A 20159-nucleotide genomic window follows, 5' to 3' on the forward strand; every position below is an offset into this window, starting at 1 on the left:
AATGCGTTCGTATATCAAGGAATCTCTGGAGAAGGGGCATATCCGTCCATCCTCTTCCCCTCTTGGTGCGGGATTCTTTTTTGTGGCCAAGAAGGACGGATCTTTGAGACCTTGTATTGACTATCGGCTTCTGAATAAAATCACTGTTAAATTTCAGTATCCTTTGCCTCTGTTGTCGGACATGTTTGCCCGGATTAAAGGTGCCAAGTGGTTCACCAAGATAGATCTTCGTGGTGCGTACAACCTTGTGCGCATTAAGCAAGGAGATGAATGGAAAACTGCATTTAATACGCCCGAAGGTCATTTTGAGTACTTGGTGATGCCTTTTGGGCTCTCTAATGCCCCTTCAGTGTTTCAGTCCTTTATGCATGATATTTTCCGGAAGTATCTGGATAGACTTATGATTGTTTATCTGGATGATATTCTGTTTTTTTCTGATGATTGGGACTCGCATGTAGAGCAGGTCAGGATGGTGTTTCAGGTTTTGCGTGAGAATGCTTTGTTTGTTAAGGGCTCAAAGTGTCTCTTTGGAGTACAGAAGGTTCCCTTTTTGGGTTTTATTTTTTCCCCTTCTGCGGTGGAGATGGACCCAGTCAAGAACCGAGCTATTCATGATTGGACTCAGCCCACGTCTGTTAAGAGTCTTCAGAAGTTCTTGGGTTTTGCTAACTTCTACCGTCGTTTTATCGCTAACTTTTCTAGCGTTGTTAAACCTTTGACGGATATGACCAAGAAAGGTTCTGATGTTGCTAACTGGGCTCCTGCAGCCGTGGAAGCTTTCCAAGAGTTGAAGCGCCGGTTTACTTCGGCGCCTGTTTTGTGCCAGCCTGATGTCTCACTTCCCTTTCAGGTTGAAGTGGATGCTTCTGAGATTGGGGCAGGGGCCGTTTTGTCGCAGAGAGGCCCTGGTTGCTCTGTAATGAGACCATGTGCCTTTTTCTCTAGGAAGTTTTCGCCTGCTGAGCGGAATTATGATGTTGGCAATCGTGAGTTGTTGGCCATGAAGTGGGCATTTGAGGAGTGGCGTCATTGGCTCGAGGGTGCTAAGCATCGTGTGGTGGTCTTGACTGATCACAAAAATCTGATGTATCTCGAGTCTGCTAAACGCCTGAATCCTAGACAGGCCCGTTGGTCATTGTTTTTCTCCCGTTTTGACTTTGTGGTCTCCTATTTACCAGGTTCAAAGAATGTGAAGGCTGATGCTCTTTCAAGGAGCTTTGTGCCTGACTCTCCTGGAGTCGCAGAACCAGTTGGTATTCTTAAAGAGGGAGTAATCTTGTCAGCCATTTCTCCAGATTTGCGACGTGTGTTGCAGAGATTTCAGGCTGGTAGACCTGACTCTTGTCCACCTGACAGACTGTTTGTTCCTGATAAGTGGACCAGCAGAGTCATTTCCGAGGTTCATTCCTCGGTGTTGGCAGGGCATCCGGGAATTTTTGGCACCAGAGATTTGGTGGCTAGGTCCTTTTGGTGGCCTTCCTTGTCACGGGATGTGCGGTCATTTGTGCAGTCCTGTGGGACTTGTGCTCGAGCTAAGCCTTGCTGTTCTCGTGCCAGCGGGTTGCTCTTGCCCTTGCCTGTCCCGAAGAGGCCTTGGACACACATTTCCATGGATTTCATTTCGGATCTTCCGGTGGCTCAAGGAATGTCTGTCATCTGGGTGGTATGTGATCGCTTTTCCAAGATGGTCCATTTGGTATCTTTGCCTAAGCTGCCTTCCTCTTCCGATCTGGTTCCTTTGTTCTTTCAGAATGTGGTTCGTTTACACGGCATTCCTGAGAATATCGTGTCTGACAGAGGATCCCAGTTTGTTTCCAGATTCTGGCGATCCTTTTGTGCTAAGATGGGCATTGATTTGTCGTTTTCGTCTGCCTTTCATCCTCAGACTAATGGACAAACGGAGCGAACTAATCAGACTCTGGAGGCTTATTTGAGGTGTTTTGTTTCTGCAGATCAGGATGATTGGGTGACCTTCTTGCCGTTGGCTGAGGTTGCCCTTAATAATCGGGCTAGTTCCGCTACTTTGGTCTCGCCATTTTTCTGCAACTCTGGTTTCCATCCTCGTTTTTCCTCAGGACATGTGGAGCCTTCTGACTGTCCTGGGGTAGATTCTGTGGTGGATAGGTTGCAGCAGATTTGGAACCATGTGGTGGACAACTTGAAGTTGTCACAGGAGAAGGCTCAGCGTTTTGCCAACCGCCACCACGGTGTGGGTCCCTGACTTCGTGTTGGGGATTTGGTATGGCTGTCTTCTCGATTTGTTCCTATGAAGGTCTCCTCTCCTAAATTCAAGCCTCGCTTCATCGGTCCTTACAAGATATTGGAAATCCTTAATCCTGTGTCCTTTCGCTTGGATCTTCCGGTGTCGTTTGCCATTCACAACGTGTTCCATAGGTCTTTGTTGCGGCGGTACGTTGTACCTGTGGTTCCTTCTGTTGAGCCTCCTGCTCCGGTGTTGGTTGAGGGCGAGTTGGAGTACGTGGTGGAGAAGATCTTGGATTCTCGTCTCTCCAGACGGAGGCTTCAGTATCTGGTCAAGTGGAAGGGCTATGGTCAGGAGGATAATTCCTGGGTGGTTGCCTCTGATGTGCATGCGGCCGATTTAGTTCGTGCCTTTCACGCTGCTCATCCTGATCGCCCTGGTGGTCTTGGTGAGGGTTCGGTGACCCCTCCTTAAAGGGGGGGTACTGTTGTGAATTAGACTTTTTTGGCTCCCTCTTGTGGTCACTAGTGGTATGACTCTGGGATTGTCTTTCCCTAGTTTGGCACCCACCTGGGTCGTTAGTCCAGGGGTGTTGCTATATAGACTTTCTGAATTCTCAGTCTGGTGCCTGGCATCGTTGTAATCAGTCCTTTCTGTTTGCTCCTGTCTGCTGGTCCTGGTTCTTGCAAAATTAAGCTAAGTCCTGCTTCCTTGTTTTTTGGTTATTTGCATTGCTCTTATTTTTTGTCCAGCTTGTACTAAATGTGATTCCTGTTTTTGCTGGAAGCTCTTGGGGGCTGGTATTCTCCCCCCGGGCCGTTAGACGGTTCGGGGGTTCTTGAATATCCAGCATGGAAATTTTGATAGGGGTTTTGCTGACCGTATAAGTCATCTTACTATATTCTGCTATTAGTTAGTGGGCCTCTCTTTGCTAAATACCTAGTTCATTCTTACGTTTGTCTTTTCTTCTTACCTCACCGTTAATATTTGTTGGGGGCTTGTATCCAACTTTTGGGGTCTTTTCTCTGGAGGCAAGAAAGGTCTATCTTTTCCCTTCTAGGGTTAGTTAATTCTCCGGCTGGCGCGAGACGTCTAGAACCAACGTAGGCACGTTCCCCGGCTGCTGCTATTTGTGGTGCTAGGATTAGATATACGGTCAGCCCAGTTACCACTGCCCTATGAGCTGGTTTTTTGTGTTTGCAGACTTGGTATTTATTTCTGAGACCATCTGCCATTGGGGTCATAACAGACGTCATCGAAGGTCCTTCACTGCTCATTCTTAGGAACGGAGGGTGCCGGTTACATCAGTAAGGTCCAGGGGCCGCCGGAGGGGTGAGTATATCCATATTTTTTATTTTAATTCTTTATTTTTAACATGAATATGGATCCCAGGGCCTGAAGGAGTGTTTCCTCTCCTTCAGACCCTGGGAACCATCCAGGATACCTTCCGATACTTGTGTCCCATTGACTTGCATTGGTATCGGGTATCAGTATCGGCGATATCCGATATTTTTTGGATATCGGCCGATACCATCCGATACTGATACCTTTGAGTATAGGATTTTAATACTGACCGCTTAGAATTCTGTCCTATCCTTTTCTATTTAGCTAGAAGTGCCTCTTTTGCTAAATCCTGTTATTCTGCCTGCGTGTGTCTTTCCTCTTATACTCACAGTCAATATTTGTGGGGGGCTGCCTATCCTTTGGGGTTCTGCTCTGAGGCAAGATAGAATTCCCATTTCCATCTATAGGGGTATTTAGTCCTCCGGCTGTGTCGAGATGTCTAGGACGTGTTAGGTACATCCCACGGCTACTTCTAGTTGCGGTGTTAGATTAGGGTTTGCGGTCAGTACAGGTACCACCTACTCCTGAGAAAGTCTGTCATGCGGCTCCAAGGTCACCAGATCATAACAGTACAACTGGCCAACAATGAGTTAAATGCATCTCAGAAGAAGGAAAGAAAGAGCCATTTTTTTCTGTAGCCTGTTTTGTCCTTTCTTCCCTCTTTTCCTCTGGGCGACTGAGGAGTCTTGTGCTAGCATGGATGTTCAGGGATTAGTTTCTCGTGTAGACCAGCTTGCTGCTAGGGTACAGGGCATTTCTGATTATATTGCTCAGACTCCGCTTTTATAGCCTAGGATTCCTACTCCTGATTTGTTTTTTGGGGACAGGTCCAAATTTTTGAGTTTTAAAAACAACTGTAAACTGTTTTTTGCTCTGAAGCCTCGTTCCTCTGGTGATCCCATTCAGCAGATTAAAATTGTCATCTCCCTGATGCGTGGCGACCCTCAGGATTGGGCATTTTCCCTGGAATCTGGGAATCCGGCCTTGCTTAATGTAGATGCCTTTTTTCAGGCTCTAGGATTATTATATAATGAACCAAATTCTGTGGATCAAGTGGAGAAGACCTTGTTGGCCCTGTCTCAGGGTCAAGAAGCGGCAGAATTGTATTGTCAGAAATTTAGAAAATGGTCTGTGCTGACTAAATGGAATGAGGATGCTTTGGCGGCAATTTTCAGAAAGGGTCTTTCTGAATCTGTTAAAGATGTTATGGTGGGGTTTCCCACGCCTGTTGGTCTGAGTGATTCTATGTCTCTGGCCATTCAGATCGATCGGGGCTTGCGAGAGCGCAGAACTGTGCGCGCTGTGGCGTTGTCCTCAGAGCAGGTGCCTGAGCCTATGCAGTGTGATAGGATTCTGTCTAGAACGGAACAACAAGGATTCAGACATCAGAATAGGTTGTGTTTTTATTTTGGCGATGCTTCTCATGTCATTTCAGTCTGCCCAAAGCGTACAAAGAGAATCGCTAGTTCAGTTACCATCGGAACTGTACAACCTAAATTTCTGTTATCTGTGACCTTGATCTGCTCATTGTCGTCATTTTCTGTCATGGCGTTTGTGGACTCAGGCGCCGCTTTGAACTTAATGGACTTTGAATTTGCCAGGCGTTGGTGGTTTCCCCATGGTTTCGTGGTTTCCCCATGCAGTCTTTGCAGAACCCTATTCCTTTAAGGGGCATTGATGCTACACCTTTGGCTAAAAATAAACCCCAGTTTTGGACACAGGTGACCATGTGCATGGCGCCAGCCCATCAGGAAGATTGTCGTTTTCTGGTGTTGCATAATTTGCATGATGCTATTGTGCTGGGGTTTCCATGGTTGCAGATACATAATCCTGTGTTGGATTGGAAGTCTATGTCTGTGACTAGTTGGGGTTGTCAGGGGGTTCATAATGACGTTCCTGTGATGTCAATCTCCTCTTCCTCCTCTTCTGAAGTTCCAGAGTTTTTGTCTGATTTTCAGGATGTATTCGATGAGCCCAAGTCCAGTTCCCTTCCACCGCATAGGGACTGTGATTGTGCTATTGACTTGATTCCAGGCTGTAAGTTTCCTAAGGGCCGACTTTTCAACCTGTCTGTGCCGGAACATACCGCCATGCGGAGTTATGTTAAGGAGTCTTTGGAGAAAGGGCATATTCGGCCATCTTCTTCACCGTTGGGAGCGGGATTTTTTTTGTTGCTAAGAAGGATGGCTTCTTGAGACCCTGTATTGATTATCGCCTCTTGAATAAGATCACGTTAAGTTTCAATACCCTTTACCTTTGCTTTCCGATTTGTTTGCCAGGATTAAGGGGGCTAGTTGGTTTACTAAACTTGACCTTCGGGGGGCATATAATCTTGTTCGTATTAAGCAGGGTGACGAATGGAAAACTGCGTTTAATACGCCCGAAGGCCATTTTGAATACCTTGTGATGCCATTCGGGCTCTCTAATGCTCCATCTGTTTTTCAGTCCTTCATGCATGTTATCTTCCGGAATTATCTTGATAAATTCATTATTGTATATTTGGATGACATCTTAATTTTTTCCGATGATTGGGAGTCTCATGTGAAACAGGTCAGGATGGCATTTCAGATCCTTCGTGACAATGCTTTGTTTGTGAAGGGGTCTAAATGTCTCTTTGGAGTGCAGAAGGTTTCTTTTTTGGGCTTCATTTTTTCTCCCTCATCTATAGAGATGGATCCGGTTAAGGTTCAGGCCATTCATGATTGGATTCAGCCCACATCCATGAAGAGCCTTCAGAAATTTTTGGGCTTTGCTAATTTTTATCGCCGTTTCATTGCTAACTTCTCCAGTGTGGTTAAACCCCTGACCGATTTCACGAAGAAAGGCGCTGATGTAACGAATTGGTCCTCTGTGGCTGTCTCTGCCTTTCAGGAGCTTAAACGCCGATTTACTTCTGCCCCGGTGTTGTGTCAGCCAGATGTTTCTCTTCCATTTCAGGTTGAGGTTGACGCTTCTGAGATTGGAGCAGGGGCCGTTTTGTCTCAGAGGAATTCTGATGGTTCCTTGATGAAACCGTGTGCCTTCTTTTCCCGTAAGTATTTGCCTGCTGAACGCAATTATGATGTCGGCAATCGGGAGTTGTTGGCTATGAAGTGGGCGTTTGAGGAATGGCGACATTGGCTTGAGGGAGCCAAGCACCGTATTGTGGTCTTGACCGATCATAAAAATCTGATTTACCTCGAATCTGCCAAACAGCTGAATCCTAGACTGGCTCGATGGTCCCTGTTTTTCTCCCATTTTGATTTCGTGGTTTCGTATCTTCCGGGTTCTAAGAATATTAAGGCTGATGCCCTCTCTAGGAGTTTTTTGCCTGATTCTCCTGAGGTACTTGAGCCGGTCGGCATTCTGAAGGAAGGGGTGGTCCTTTCTGCCATTTCCCCTGATTTGCGATGGGTTCTGCAGGAATTTCAGGCTGACAAACCTGACCGCTGTCCAGTGGGGAAACTGTATGTTCCTGATAGATGGACTAGTAGAGTGATTTCTGAGGTTCATTGTTCTGTGTTGGCTGGCCATCCTGGTATTTTTGGTACCAGAGATTTGGTTGGTAGGTCCTTTTGGTGGCCTTCTTTGTCGCGTGATGTGCGTTCTTTTGTGCAGTCCTGTGGGACTTGTGTGCGGGCCAAGCCTTGTTGTTCCCATGCTAGTGGGTTGCTTTTGCCTTTGCCAGTTCCTGAGAGGCCCTGAATGCATATTTCTATGGATTTTATTTCAGATCTTCCGGTTTCCCAGAGGATGTCGGTTATCTGGGTGGTTTGTGACCGGTTTTCTAAGATGGTTCATTTGGTGCCTTTGCCTAAATTGCCTTCCTCTTCTGATTTGATTCCATTGTTTTTTCAGCATGTGGTTTGTTTGCATGGTATTCCGGAGAATATTGTGTCTGACAGAGGTTCCCAGTTTGTTTCTAGGTTTTGGTGGGCCTTTTGTGCTAGGCTGGGCATTGATTTGTCTTTTTCTTCCGCATTTCATCCTCAGACAAATGACCAGACCGAGCGAACTAATCAGACTTTGGAAACTTATTTGAGATGCTTTGTGTCTGCTGATCAGGATGATTGGGTGGCTTTCTTGCCATTGGCCGAGTTTGCGCTTAACAATCGGGCTAGTTCGGCTATCTTGGTTTCGCCCTTCTTTTGTAATTTTGGTTTTCATACTCGTTTTTCTTCGGGGCAGGTTGAGCCTTCTGATTGTCCTGGTGTGGATTCCTAGGTTGACAGGTTGCAGCAGATTTGGGCTCAGGTGGTGGACAATTTGGTGTTGTCTCAGGAGGAGGCTCAGCGTTTTGCTAACCGTCGTCGGTGTGTTGGTTCCCGGCTTCGGGTTGGGGATTTGGTCTGGTTGTCTTCCCGTCATGTTCCTATGAAGGTTTCTTCCCCTAAGTTTAAGCCTTGGTTTATTGGTCCTTATAGGATTTCTGAGATTATCAATCCGGTGTCTTTTCGTTTGGCCCTTCCGGCCTCTTTTGCCATCCATAATGTTTTCCATAGATCTTTATTGCGGAAATATGTGGTGCCCGTTGTTCCCTCTGTTGATCCTCCTGCTCCTGTGTTGGTTGATGGGGAGTTGGAGTATGTGGTTGAGAAGATTTTGGATTCTCGCTTTTCGAGGCGGAGGCTTCAGTACCTTGTCAAATGGAAGGGTTATGGCCAGGAGGATAATTCTTGGTTTTTTGCCTCTGATGTCCATGCTGCTGATTTGGTCCGTGCCTTTCATCTGGCTCGTCCTGATCGGCCTGGGGGCTCTGCTGAGGGTTCGGTGACCCCTCTTCAGGGGGGGGTACTGTTGTGAATTCTGCTCTTCGGCTTCCTCCGGTGGTTGTTGGTGGTATGTTGTGAACTGTGTTTCTGGGCTCCCTCTGGTGGTCACTAACGGTATTGTGTTAGGTATGTCTTGTTGCAGGCCTGAGCTCCAGCTGTGTCGTTAAGCAGCGGGTGTTTCCTATTTGAGTCTCCTCTGGACTCAGTCTCTTGCCTGGCATCGTTGTATCCAGACCTATTTGGTCTCCTCCGGATTCCTTTCAGTCTGCCTCATGCAAGAAAAGCTAAGTCTGTTTTGTACAATTTGGATCGTTTGCATTATTTAGTGTTTTTGTCCAGTTTGCTTTACATTTGATTTTTGTCTCGCTGGAAGCTCTAGGGGGCTGATATTCTCCCTCCACACCGTCAGTCGGTGTGGGGGTTCTTGAATGTTCAGCGTGGATGTTTTGTAGGGTTTTCTGCTAACCGCATAGTCCACTATCTATTTTCTGCTATCTAGACTATTGGGCCTCACTTTGCTGAATCTAGTTCATCTCTACGTTTGTGTTTTCCTTTTGCTTCACTGTTATTATTTGTTGGGGGCTTTCTATATCTTTGGGGTTCAATTTCTCTGGAGGCAAGCAAGGTCTTATTTTTTCCCTCTAGGGGTAGTCAGTTCTCCGGCTGGCTCAAGACGTCTATAACCAACGTAGGCACGTTCACCGGCTACTTTTAGTTGTTTGTGTCAGGATCAGGTATGCGGTTAGCCCAGTTTCCACCTCCCTAGAGCAGTATTTATATTTTTGCTATCTTGCCGGAATATCAGAGATCCTCTGCCATTGGGATCATAACAGAATGCCAGGCCAAAAGAAAATGTTTAATGCATCGCAGAAGCGGGATTAAAAAGAAGTTCTGAGTTTTTTTTGTTTTTGTTTTTTTTTTGCTGCAGTTTGCCTAGCTTCTTCCATCCTCTTTTTCTCTGAGTGGCTGAAACTCTGCTGCAGATATGAATGTCCAGACTCTGACTTCTAGTGTGGATCAGCTTGCTGCTAGGGTGCAAAGCATTCAGGATTTTGTTATCCATAACCCTATGTCTGAACCAAAAATACCTATTCCTGAGCCGTTTTTTGGAGATAGATCTAAATTCCTGAATTTTAGGAATAATTGTAAATTACTTCTGTCTCTGAAACCTCGTTCCTCTGGTGATTCTGCTCAGCAGGTTAAGATTGTTATTTCCTTCTTGCGCGGTGACCCTCAGGATTGGGCCTTCTCTCTGGCGCCAGGAGATCCTGCATTGGTGAATGTTGATGCGTTTTTTCTGGCACTTGGTTTGCTTTATGAGGAGCCTAATCTTGAAAATCAGGCTGAAAAAATGTTGCTGGTTATCTCTCAGGGTCAGGACGAAGCTGAGGTATATTGCCAAAAATTTCGGAACTGGTCCGTGCTTACTCAATGGAATGAGTGTGCACTGGCCGCAAATTTCAGAAATGGTCTTTCTGAAGCCATTAAAGATGTGATGGTGGGGTTTCCTATCCCTACAGGTCTAAATGATTCAATGGCTCTAGCCATTCAAATTGATCGACGTTTGCGGGAGCGCAAATCTGATAATCCTTTGGCGGTGCTGTCTGAACTATCACCTGATTCTATGCAATGTGGCAGAATTCTGACCAGAGCCGAGCGACAAAATCATAGACGTCAAAATGGGTTGTGTTTCTACTGTGGTGATTCAACACATGTTATCTCAGCATGCTCTAAACGTTTAAAGAAAAAAGTTAATCCTGTCGCCATTGGTACTTTTCAGCCTAAGTTTATTTTGTCTGTGACTTTAATTTGTTCATTATCTTCTTACTCAGTTATGGCTTTTGTGGATTCTGGTGCTGCTTTAAGTCTGATGGATTTTTCGTTTGCCAAGCGCTGCGGTTTTGTCCTGGAGCCTTTGGAAAATCCTATTCCTCTTAGAGGAATTGATTCTACGCCATTGGCAGAGAATAAACCTCAGTATTGGACGCAGGTGACCATGTGCATGACTCCTGTACATCAGGAGGTGATTCGTTTTCTGGTACTGCATAAAATGCATGATGTTGTCGTTTTGGGTCTGCCATGGTTACAGGCCCATAATCCAGTTTTAGATTGGAAAGCTATGACTGTGTCTAGTTGGGGGTGTCAGGGGATTCATGGCGATTCTCCATTGGTGTCTATTGCTTCTTCTACTCCTTCTGAGATCCCTGAGTTTTTGTCAGACTTTCAGGATGTATTTAATGAGGCCAGGTCCAGTGCCCTTCCTCCTCATAGGGACTGTGATTGTGCTATAGATTTGATTCCTGGTAGTAAGTTTCCTAAGGGACGACTCTTTAATTTATCTGTGCCAGAGCATGCCGCGATGCGGAGTTATATAAAGGAGTCTTCGGAGAAGGGACATATTCGCCCATCCTCGTCCCCTCTTGGTGCAGGATTCTTTTTTGTGGGCAAGAATGACGGGTCTCTGAGACCTTGTATTGATTATCATCTTCTGAATAAGATCACTGTTAAATTTCAGTATCCTTTGCCATTGTTGTCTGATTTGTTTGCTCGGATTAGGGGATCCAGTTGGTTCACCAAGATAGATCTTCGTGGTGCGTATAACCTTGTGCGCATAAAGCAGGGAGATGAATGGAAAACAGCATTTAATACGCCTGAGGGTCATTTTGAGTACCTGGTGATGCCTTTCGGATTATCTAATGCTCCTTCTGTGTTTCAGTCCTTCATGCATGACATATTCCGGAAATATCTGGATAAATTTATGATTATTTATCTGGATGATATTTTGTTTTTTTCTGATGATTGGGAGTCCCATGTGAACCAGGTCAGGATGGTGTTTCAGGTTTTGCGGGAGAATGCTCTATTTGTGAAGGGCTCAAAATGTATCTTTGGGGTACAGAAGGTTTCTTTTTTGGGTTTTATTTTTTCCCCTTCTACTGTGGAGATGGACCCAGTTAAGGTCCGTGCCATTCATGACTGGACTCAGCCCACGTCTGTTAAGAGCCTGCAGAAGTTCTTGGGCTTTGCTAATTTTTACCGTCGTTTTATCGCTAATTTCTCCAGTGTGGTTAAACCTTTGACGGATATGACCAAGAAGGGTTCTGATGTTGCGAATTGGTCTCCTGCTGCCGTAGAGGCCTTTCGGGAGCTGAAGCTTCGGTTTACTTCAGCGCCAGTCTTGTGCCAGCCGGATGTCTCTCTTCCCTTCCAGGTTGAAGTTGATGCTTCTGAAATTGGTGCAGGGGCTGTTTTGTCGCAAAAAAGTTCTGATGGCTCCGTGATGAAGCCATGCGCCTTCTTTTCAAGGAAATTTTCGCCTGCTGAGCGGAACTACGATGTTGGTAATCGGGAGTTGTTGGCCATGAAGTGGGCATTTGAGGAGTGGCGACATTGGCTCGAGGGAGCTAGACATCGTGTGGTGGTTTTGACTGATCATAAAAATCTGATTTACCTCGAGTCTGCCAAGCGCCTGAATCCTAGACAGGCCCGTTGGTTGTTGTTTTTCTCCCGTTTTGACTTTGTGGTCTCGTACCTGCCTGGTTCAAAGAACGTGAAGGCTGATGCACTTTCTAGGAGTTTTGTGCCTGATTCTCCGGGAGTCTCTGAGCCGGCTGGTATTCTCAGAGAGGGAGTAATTTTGTCTGCCATTTCCCCAGATTTGTGACGAGGGCTGCAAAAATTTCAGGCTGATAGGCCTGATCGTTTTCCACCAGAGAGATTGTTTGTCCCTGATGGATGGACCAACAGAGTTATTTCTGAGGTTCATTCTTCGGTGTTGGCGGGACATCCTGGGATTTTTGGTACCAGAGATTTGGTGGCCAGGTCCTTTTGGTGGCCTTCCTTGTCGCGGGATGTGCTTTCTTTTGTGCAGTCCTGTGGGATTTGTGCTCGGGCTAAGCCTTGCTGTTCTCGTGCCAGCAGGTTGCTTTTGCCCTTGCCTATCCCAAAGAGGCCTTGGACGCACATTTCCATGGATTTCATTTCGGATCTTCCGGTGTCTCGGAAGATGTCTGTCATCTGGGTGGTGTGCGATCGTTTTTCTAAAATGGTCCATTTGGTGCCCTTGCCTAAGTTGCCTTCCTCCTCTGATTTGGTTCCTTTGTTCTTTCAGAATGTGGTTCGTTTGCATGGCATCCCTGAGAATATTATATCTGACAGAGGATCCCAGTTTGTGTCCAGATTCTGGCGATCCTTTTGTGCTAAGATGGGTATTGATTTGTCTTTTTCGTCGGCTTTTCATCCTCAGACTAATGGCCAGACCGAGCGAACTAATCAGATGTTAGAGACTTATTTGAGATGTTTTGTTTCTGCTGATCAGGACGACTGGGTTACCTTTTTGCCACTGGCCGAGTTTGCCCTAATAATCGGGCTAGTTCTGCCAACTTGGTTTCACCCTTTTTCTGCAACTCTGGTTTTCATCCTCGTTTCTCCTCGGGTCAGGTTGAACCTTCTGACTGTCCTGGGGTTGATTCTGTGGTGGATAGGTTGCAGCGGATTTGGAACCATGTGGTGGACAATTTGAAATTGTCACAAGACAAGGCCCAGCGGTTTGCCAACCGCCGCCGCGGTGTGGGTCCCCGACTTCGTGTTGGGGATTTGGTTTGGTTGTCTTCTCGGCATGTTCCTTTGAAAGTCTCCTCTCCTAAGTTCAAGCCTCGCTTTATCGGTCCTTATAAGATTTTGGAAATCCTTAACCCGGTGTCTTTTCGCTTGGACCTTCCAGCGTCTTTTGCTATTCATAATGTGTTCCATAGGTCCTTGTTGCGGCGGTACGTGGTGCCTATGGTTCCTGCGGTTGAGCCTCCTGCCCCGGTTTTGGTTGAGGGCGAGTTGGAGTACGTGGTGGAGAAGATTCTGGATTCTCGTATCTCTAGACGGAAACTCCAGTATTTAGTTAAGTGGAAAGGCTATGGTCAGGAGGATAATTCCTGGGTTGTCGCCTCTGATGTTCATGCGGCTGATTTGGTTCATGCCTTTCACGCTGCTCATCCTGATCGCCCTGGGGGTCTTGGTGAGGGTTCGGTGACCCCTCCTCAAGGGGGGGGTACTGTTGTGAACTGTGTTTCTGGGCTCCCTCTGGTGGTCACTAACGGTATTGTGTTAGGTATGTCTTGTTGCAGGCCTGAGCTCCAGCTGTGTCGTTAAGCAGCGGGTGTTTCCTATTTGAGTCTCCTCTGTACTCAGTCTCTTGCCTGGCATCGTTGTATCCAGACCTATTTTGTCTCCTCCGGATTCCTTTCAGTCTGCCTCATGCAAGAAAAGCTAAGTCTGTTTTGTACAATTTGGATCGTTTGCATTATTTAGTGTTTTTGTCCAGCTTGCTTTACATTTGATTTTTGTCTCGCTGGAAGCTCTAGGGGGCTGATATTCTCCCTCCACACCGTCAGTCGGTGTGGGGGTTCTTGAATGTTCAGCGTGGATGTTTTGTAGGGTTTTCTGCTAACCGCATAGTCCACTATCTATTTTCTGCTATCTAGACTATTGGGCCTCACTTTGCTGAATCTAGTTCATCTCTACGTTTGTGTTTTCCTTTTGCCTCACCGTTATTATTTGTTGGGGGCTTTCTATATCTTTGGGGTTCAATTTCTCTGGAGGCAAGCGAGGTCTTATTTTTTCCCTCTAGGGGTAGTCAGTTCTCCGGCTGGCTCGAGACGTCTAGAACCAACGTAGGCACGTTCACCGGCTACTTTTAGTTGTTTGTGTCAGGATCAGGTATGCGGTTAGCCCAGTTTCCACCTCCCTAGAGCAGTATTTATATTTTTGCTATCTTGCCGGAATATCAGAGATCCTCTGCCATTGGGATCATAACAGTGGTAGTGCAGTTGTCTTGGGGTTGTAATCCGGGCAGGTGTTTCTGCTGATTGCAGCTCTATTAGGTATTTAGGTGTGCAGGATCCATGAGTCTGTGCCAGTTGTCCATTGTACTTGGAGGGATTGCCTCTCTCTCTGGCTCCTCATGCCCTGCTGCAAATTCAGCTAAGATAAGTGTCTGTTTTTTTTGTCTCTGTGCACACATGCAGTGTGCTTTGCAATTCAGTGCAATTTATTGTGTTTTTGTCCAGCTTAGACTCTGTTTGGATTTTTCAGTCATGCTGGATTCTCAGGAGATGCAGATATACTTTCTATGACTTTAGTTAGATGTGGAATATTTGTATTATCTGCTGTGGATGTTTTTAGGATTTTAATACTGACCGCTTAGAATTCTGTCCTATCTTTTTCTATTTAGCTAGAAGTGCCTCTTTTGCTAAATCCTGTTATTCTGCCTGCGTGTGTCTTTCCTCTTATACTCACAGTCAATATTTGTGGGGGGCTGCCTATCCTTTGGGGTTCTGCTCTGAGGCAAGATAGAATTCCCATTTCCATCTATAGGGGTATTTAGTCCTCCGGCTGTGTCGAGATGTCTAGGACGTGTTAGGTACATCCCATGGCTACTTCTAGTTGCGGTGTTAGATTAGGGTTTGCGGTCAGTACAGGTACCACCTACTCCTGAGAAAGTCTCTCATGTGGCTCCAAAGTCACCAGATCATAACAGCAGTGTACATCTTGAGGCAGGCAAGGTAGTCAGTGATAACGGAAGGAATTTTATTGCTACCATAGCCCTTTCAGCACTGAAACACATATCTTGCCTGGCTCACACCTTGAACCTGGTGGTGCAGTGCTTCCTGTAAAGTTATCCGGGGTTATCAGCCCTGCTCCTGAAGGTGCAAAGACTTTGCTCGCACATCCGCCGGTCGCCCGTATACTCCAGCCGTATGCAGAACCATCAGTGATCGCTGAAGCTTCCCCAGCACCGAATAATAATCGACGTTGCAACAAGTTGGAACTCCACACTGCACATGCTTCAGAGGCTGTGCGAACTGAGGCGTGCTGTAATGTATTTGTGGGAGGATACACATACACGGGCAGGCAGTTGGATGGCAGACATGGAGTTGTCAGGTGTGCAGTGGTCGAAGCTACAAGACCTCTGTCAAGTCCTTCAGTGTTTTTAGGAATGCACACGGCTGGTAAGTGCAGACGACACCATCATAAGCATGAGCATACCACTAATGCGTCTGCTGATGCAAAGTTTGATGCACATTAAGGAGCAGGCGTCTGCAGCTGAGGATGAGGGAAGCCTTGATGACAGTCAGCCATTGTCTGCTTAGGGAACTCTCCTGGACGAGGTGGCAGACGAAGAGGAGGAGGATGATGGGGATGAATATTTATGGGAGGAGGAAGTGTCATGGTTCTCAATGGCAAGAGAACATAGTAAAGCATACAAAAAGGACTAGCTCTTGGAAGATGGGAACTCGAGCTGACTGTGAGCTAAACCTACCGCACAACTAACAGTGGCCGGGTAGCGTGCCTACGTTTTATCCCTAGACGCCCAGCGCCAGCCGGAGAACTGACTGACCCTAGCAGAGGAAAATACAGACCTGGCTTACCTCTAGAGAAATTTTCCCCAAAAGGCAGACAGTAGCCCCCACATATATTGTCGGTGATTTCAGAGGAAATTGACATACGAAGTATGAAGATAGGTTTAGCAAATTGAGGTCCGCTTACTAGATAGTAGGAAGACAGAAAAGGGAACTTCACAGTCAGCTGAAAACCCTTTCAAAACACCATCCTGAAATTACTTTAAGACTCTAATATCAACTCATGACACCAGAGTGGCAATTTCAGCTCACAAGAGCTTCCAGCCTCAGAAATAATCAATCACAGAGAACTGGAACAAAAATGCAAAACAAACTTAGGACTACAAGTCTGACTTAGCTGATAGTAGTCTAGGAGCAGGAACATGCAACAGAAAGGCTTCTGGTAACATTGTTGGCCGGCATAGAAATGACTGAGGAGCAAGGTTAAATAGAAAACTCCCACATCCTGATGGAAACAGGTGAACAGAGGAGATGAAGCACACAAGTGCAGTACCACCAGAAACCACCGGGGGAGCCCAGAAACCAAATTCACAACAGTACCCCCCCCATCAAGGAGGGGGCACCGAACCCTCACCAGAACCACCAGGGCGATCAGGATGAGCCCTATGAAAGGCACGGACCAAATCGGAGGCATGAACATCAGAGGCTGTCACCCAAGAGTTATCCTCCTGACCGTAGCCCTTCCACTTGACCAGATACTGAAGTCTCCGTCTGGAAACACGGGAGTCCAAGATCTTCTCGACAACGTACTCCAACTCACCCTCAACCAACACCGGAGCAGGAGGCTCAATGGAAGGCACAACCGGTACCTCATACCTGCGCAACAATGACCGATGGAAGACATTATGAATAAAAAAAGATGCAGGGAGGTCCAAACGAAAGGACACAGGGTTAAGAATCTCCAATATCTTGTACGGGCCGATGAACCGAGGCTTAAACTTAGGAGAAGAAACCTTCATAGGGACAAAACGAGAAGATAACCACACCAAGTCCCCAACACAAAGACGAGGACCAACACGACGACGGCGGTTGGCAAAATGCTGAGTCTTCTCCTGGGACAACTTCAATTGTCCACCACATGCCCCCAAATCTGATGCAACCTCTCCACCACAGCATCCACTCCAGGACAATCCGAAGACTCCACCTGACCGGAAGAGAAATGAGGATGAAACCCCGAATTACAGAAGAAAGGAGAAACCAAGGTGGCAGAACTAGCCCGATTATTGAGGGCAAACTCCGCCAAGGGCAAAAAGGCAACCCAATCATCCTGATCCGCAGACACAAAACACCTCAAATAAGTCTCCAAGGTCTGATTAGTTCGCTCGGTCTGGCCATTAGTCTGAGGGTGGAAAGCAGACGAAAAAGACAAATCAATGCCCATCCTAGCACAGAACGCTCGCCAAAATCTAGACACGAATTGGGTTCCCCTGTCAGAAACGATATTCTCCGGAATACCATGCAAGCGCACCACATTTTGAAAAAACAGAGGAACCAGCTCGGATGAGGAAGGCAATTTAGGCAAGGGAACCAAATGGACCATCTTAGAGAAACGGTCACACACCACCCAGATGACAGACATCTTCTGAGAAACAGGGAGATCAGAAATAAAATCCATGGAGATGTGAGTCCAAGGCCTCTTCGGAATAGGCAAGGATAACAACAATCCACTAGCCCGAGAACAACAAGGCTTGGCCCGAGCACAAACATCACAAGACTGCACAAAACCTCGCACATCTCGCGACAGGGAAGGCCACCAGAAGGACCTAGCCACCAAATCCCTGGTACCAAAGATTCCAGGATGACCTGCTAACGCAGAAGAATGGACCTCCGAGATGACTCTACTGGTCCAATCATCAGGAACAAACAATCTACCAGGCGGGCAACGATCAGGTCTATCCGCCTGAAACTCCTGCAAGACCCGTCGCAAATCTGGGGAAACAGCAGATAATATCACTCCATCCTTAAGGATACCTGTAGGTTCAGAATTACCAGGGGAATCAGGCTCAAAACTCCTAGAAAGGGCATCCGCCTTCACATTTTTAGAACCCGGTAGGTAAGAAACCACAAAATTAAACCGAGAGAAAAATAACGACCAGCGCGCCTGTCTAGGATTCAGGCGCCTGGCGGACTCAAGATAAATCAAATTCTTGTGGTCGGTCAATACCACCACCTGATGTCTAGCCCCCTCAAGCCAATGACGCCACTCCTCAAAAGCCCACTTCATAGCCAAGAGCTCCCGATTACCAATATCATAATTTCGCTCAGCGGGCGAAAACTTACGAGAAAAGAACGCACAAGGTCTCATCACGGAGCAGTCGGAACTTTTCTGCGACAAAACCGCCCCAGCTCCGATTTCTGAAGCGTCGACCTCAACCTGAAAAGGAAGAGTAACATCAGGCTGACGCAATACAGGGGCGGAAGAAAAGCGGCGCTTAAGCTCCCGAAAGGCCTCCACAGCAGCAGGGGACCACTCAGCAACATCAGCACCCTTCTTAGTCAAATCAGTCAACGGTTTAGCGACATCAGAAAAACCAGTTATAAATCGACGATAAAAATTAGCAAAGCCCAAAAACTTCTGAAGGCTCTTAAGAGAAGAGGGTTGCGTCCAATCACAAATAGCCTGAACCTTGACAGGGTCCATCTCAATGGAAGAGGGGGAAAAAATGTACCCCAAAAACAAAATCTTCTGAACCCCAAAAACGCACTTAGAACCCTTTACACACAAGGAATTAGAGCGCAAAACCTGAAAAACCCTCCTGACCTGTTGGACATGAGAGTCCCAGTCATCCGAAAAAATCAAAATATCATCCAGATACACAATCAAAAATGTATCCAAATATTCACGGAAAATGTCATGCATAAAGGACTGAAAGACTGAAGGGGCATTTGAAAGACCAAAAGGCATTACTAAATACTCAAAATGGCCCTCAGGCGTATTAAATGCGGTTTTCCACTCATCCCCCTGCTTAATTCGCACTAAATTATACGCCCCACGAAGATCAATCTTAGAGAACCACTTGGCCCCCTTTATTCGAGCAAACAAATCAGTAAGCAGTGGCAAAGGATACTGATATTTAACCGTGATTTTATTCAAAAGCCGATAATCAATACACGGCCTCAAAGAGCCATCTTTTTTAGATACAAAGAAAAAACCGGCTCCTAAGGGAGATGACGAAGGATGAATATGTCCCTTTTCCAAGGACTCCTTAATATATTCCCGCATAGCAGCATGTTCAGGCACAGATAGATTAAATAAACGACCCTTTGGAAACTTACTGCCCGGAATCAGATCTATAGTACAATCGCACTCTGTGCGGAGGTAGTGAACCAATTTTAGGCTCCTCAAAAACGTCACGATAATCAGATAAAAATTCCGGAATCTCAGAGGGAATAGATGACGAAATGGAAACCAAAGGTACGTCCCCATGAGTCCCCTGACATCCCCAGCTTAACACAGACATTGCTTTCCAGTCGAGGACTGGGTTATGAGATTGCAGCCATGGCAATCCAAGCACCAACACATCATGTAGATTATACAACACAAGGAAGTGAATAATCTCCTGGTGATCCGGATTAATACGCATATTTACTTGTGTCCAGTATTGTGGTTTATTACTAGCCAATGGCGTAGAGTCAATACCCTTCAGAGGTATAGGAACTTCCAGAGGCTCTAAATCAAACCCACAGCGTTTGGCAAAGGACCAATCCATAAGACTCAAAGCGGCGCCAGAGTCGACATAGGCGTCCGCGGTAATAGACGATAAAGAGCAAATCAGGGTCACAGATAGAATAAACTTAGACTGTAAAGTGCCAATTGAAACAGACTTATCAACCTTCTTAGTACGTTTAGAGCATGCTGATATAACATGAGTTGAATCACCACAATAGAAGCATAACCCATTTTTTCGCCTAAAATTCTGTCGTTCGCTTCTGGACAGAATTCTATCACATTGCATAATCTCTGGCGCCTTCTCAGTAGACACCACCAAATGGTGCACAGGTTTGCGCTCCCGCAAACGCCGATCAATCTGAATAGCCATTGTCATGGACTCATTCAGACCTGTAGGCAGAGGGAACCCCACCATAACATCCTTAATGGCATCAGAGAGACCCTCTCTGAAATTCGCCGCCAGGGCGCACTCATTCCACTGAGTAAGCACAGACCACTTACGAAATTTTTGGCAGTATATTTCAGCCTCATCTTGCCCTTGAGACAGGGCCATTAAGGCTTTTTCAGCCTGAATCTCTAAATGAGGTTCCTCATAAAGCAACCCCAAAGCCAGGAAAAACGCATCCACATTGAGCAACGCAGGATCCCCTGGTGCCAAAGCAAATGCCCAGTCCTGAGGGTCGCCCCGGAGCAAGGAAATTACAATCCTGACCTGCTGTGCAGGATCTCCAGCGGAGCGAGATCTCAGAGACAAAAATAATTTACAATTATGTTTGAAA

The sequence above is a fragment of the Ranitomeya variabilis genome, chromosome 3, assembly GCF_051348905.1.
Source record: "Ranitomeya variabilis isolate aRanVar5 chromosome 3, aRanVar5.hap1, whole genome shotgun sequence".
Lineage (NCBI taxonomy): Eukaryota > Metazoa > Chordata > Amphibia > Anura > Dendrobatidae > Ranitomeya > Ranitomeya variabilis.